Below are 3,585 nucleotides of genomic sequence, written 5' to 3'. Positions count from 1 at the left end.
ATTATTATAAAAATAAAATACAAATAATAGATAAAATGGATAAGTAATATTTTTTAATTTGAAGATTCATAAAAAAATCAATCCACCCAAAAAGAGGTTGGAATAGTTTTTTTTTTCCTGATAGAAACAACAGAAAAATAGTGGATGTGCTCAATATGGAGACCCAATGGGCCAACAGCCCAGATATCTTTAGAAAAATTACAAGAGAAAGGAAAAAAATGAAAAATAAAAAATCAAATAGATTCCTTTTCCACTTTACAAAGGGGGCAATAGGAATCAATGTTAGATGAAGAAATAATGTTAACATATTTATATTTTTTTTTTCAAAATGCCACCAACCAAGACTTTCCAGAGAGACAAAGCTTAAAGTGAGAAGGAACTTTCAATTTCCACAGCACTCGCCATATTTTCTTAAAGTATCCCTACCCATATCTCTACCTCCCATTTTATTAAGAAACATTGCAATACCCCTAGTAGAGATATGGCCATCTTTAGAAAAGGTTAAAACCAAACAATCATCAGACGATTAGGTCGCGTTAATTGGAATTTTGTAAACAAAATTCACAATTAAAGGTGGATTGGATCTAATATGTATTTAGTATTACGATGAGAGTCATATTCTTATCGATCTGATTATAGACTACTCTAACTAATAATCAGATCAAATCTACAATTCTTTGATACTAATTTAACTGATGGATCTTCTAAAAGAATAAAAATGGATGTTGCCAAGCCCCTGCCCACCCCAAGTGCCTTCTCTCTCTCTCTCTTGGTGACCCATTTTCCCTACCTCTATCGTACGTAGTACCCCTACGTATGGAAGGGGTACTCTAATACCTCACATTAACTTGTGTGGACGGGGTTGAAATCATCTGTAATTCGGATCTGGTACAATTCCTTGAAATACCACTTTCAGGGGGTGACACATGTATTGATATTAATGCAATGGTCCAGATCTGATACAACTAATAAAACCTTAAATCAGTGAAGAGTCATTTAAATCAGATATGGACTATTGCATTGGTATCAATACACGTGTCACCCCCTGAAGGTGGTATTTCATGGAATTGTACCAGATCCGAATTGCAGACGATTTTTTTCCATGTGGACATCTCATTTTTTAGGTCAACAAAGTTTGTCAATTTATGCACACCCCTACCATGGCGCACTGGGCTGTTGTGAAACGTATTTTACAATACTTGAAGAACACTCTTTCCTTTGGTCTCTATCTTCACCTTCTGATTCGCTCCACCTCCATGTATTTACTGATGTTGATTGGATTGTCTGCTCAGATAATCGACGCTCCACTTACAAATACTGTATTTATCTTGGCAATAATTTGAATTCCTGGAGCTCAAAGAAATAACCTATCATTGCTGAATCTTCTACCGAATCAGAATATAAGGGTCTTGCCGATGCCTCCACCGAGCTGATTTGGTTATGCCAATTATTACATGATCTCGACTAATGTTCTCTCCCACCTATCATTTACTATAATAACATAGGTCCAACCTACCTTGTTGCTAATCAATTATTTCATGCATGTACAAAGCTTATAGAAATCGACTATCACTTTGTACGTGAACAGGTTGCAACCTAAAGCTTCATATCAACTTCGTGCCTAGTAGTGGCCAAATAGCTGATATCATGACAAAAGGGCTTCATGCACGATGTTTAAGCTTCTTCGGGCCAAGTTTAACTTTAAGCCCCACCATTTCACTTGCGGGGGCATATAACGGATAAGGATAATCATATCTCCAATGCCTTCAAAGATTCTTCCCAACAATTAGATAGGAAAGAGACTCAGTCGAATCTTAATCACTTCCCTTCCTGCTCAACCTTGTAACAAGAATAAGTCCTTACGTTCAATTCCTTGAGTTCGTTTAATTGCCCAAAAAAAAAAAAAAACAGTATTAACGTGGTTTCCTATTAGAGGGTGGGGCCTCGGCACAATGGTAAGATTGCTCTATTGCAATCCATCCTTTTGCATGAGCATGTCCTTCTTTTTATTATTAAATTTCTCATTTTTCTTCTTTTTTGAGATTACCAAATTTTAACTATTTTTAAATATTTAAAGGAAAGAAGAAGGCTACTAGACTGCATAGTGCCTGTGTCTAGAGATGGGGACGGCAAAATGATTATCCCACTCCCCGTGAGATAAAAGTCCTATTAGATGTCCTCGCATGTGCTCTCAACGGTTCCTGTGCTGGTGCAAGGACCACGCAGCCCATAACGACCCCTCTTCATATTTAAATAAATGCAGTTTTGACCAGCCAAGGGATTGATTGAATCTTGATCTTAAAAAAAAAATGATTGAATCACTGGGGCATAAGCAGAACGAGAAAACCTAACTTTCCAATGTTGATTTCTGGACTACTAAATGAACAAGTAGGAGTGGCTGGGTATCAGGATGGTTGGGCTGGTTTTGTGGTTGCCAACCCAGCCCAAACTCTTTAGGGCTTTAAGCTCATGGTTGGATCAGAGTTTTCTACGATCCTTAACTGGGGGCTTCCTCGTCTAATTAACGAATAGGGGATTCTATTAAAAAAAAAAAAAAAAAATCGTGGGGGCTATAGAAATAAAATTAGGGGAAATTACACTCCCCTCCCATGTATTATAACTTAATATCACTTTCCTCCCACGTGCTTTCATGAATACCACTTCCTTACCCCGTAGTTTAAAGATTCTATCAATCGTCCCATTAGTGACTGACAGTGTTCAAATACCATGTAAAAAGACTAGTTTATCCTTGTGTCTAATACATATCTTTTCTCTCCCATTTCCTCATCTTTGGACTTGTTGTCAAACTTGTCTGACATAGAGAAGAAGAAAGACAGCAGCAAGGTTTTTTCACCGTGACCTAACCCAACCCCAAATCGAAGCATAGTACAGGGGAGGAAAATGATAATTTTATTACACATGCTGTAAATTAAGGAGAAAAGAACATTATCCTATCATGCGCTCCTGCACATAGCTGTAGGGGTAGCTCAGTGACCATTCCACCCATCATTTTGGATAGCTCGACACACGCTCCTATTCGCATAGGTGCAGGGGTAGCACCATGACCATCCTACGCATCATGTTGAATGGCTCGACACACACTCCCATTAGCCCCTGCGCTGTCACTTGGGCCATGCAACCTAAGTAGTGTTTTGCCTCCCTAGTGGGGAAAGAACTCTGTCTAAGAATGTGGCTTATACCAGCACTCCCATGTGTTTATATCTCTAATCCCCTTGTGAAAAAACATTTTTCCTTTGTTTTGGAGAGGAGACATGTAGACAAAATGATCATTGACATAGACTATGCTTCCAAATAAAGAACCACTTCCCATTTATATTGTAGGACAAGAAATTGCTTCTTAGTTGTGTAGGCCCGACACCAATAGAGACTGATGAGGGCACTCACAGGGGCATCAACATGGATTTTTTTTTTTTTTTTAAGAGGGGCAGGATGATGATTTCTTGCACTCTTGTGTCTGGGCACATGATCAACACGACCAGGCAGCCTCATGCTTATGTATAAGATTGGATTTGTTGGATCGGGTAAGGCATTGACAGAACCCAGTCTAATACAAAAACCTTGGGT

Source organism: Macadamia integrifolia, unplaced genomic scaffold (assembly GCF_013358625.1).
Source record: "Macadamia integrifolia cultivar HAES 741 unplaced genomic scaffold, SCU_Mint_v3 scaffold1649, whole genome shotgun sequence".
NCBI classification, from domain to species: Eukaryota; Viridiplantae; Streptophyta; class Magnoliopsida; order Proteales; family Proteaceae; genus Macadamia; species Macadamia integrifolia.
This window is presented reverse-complemented; position numbering follows the sequence as displayed.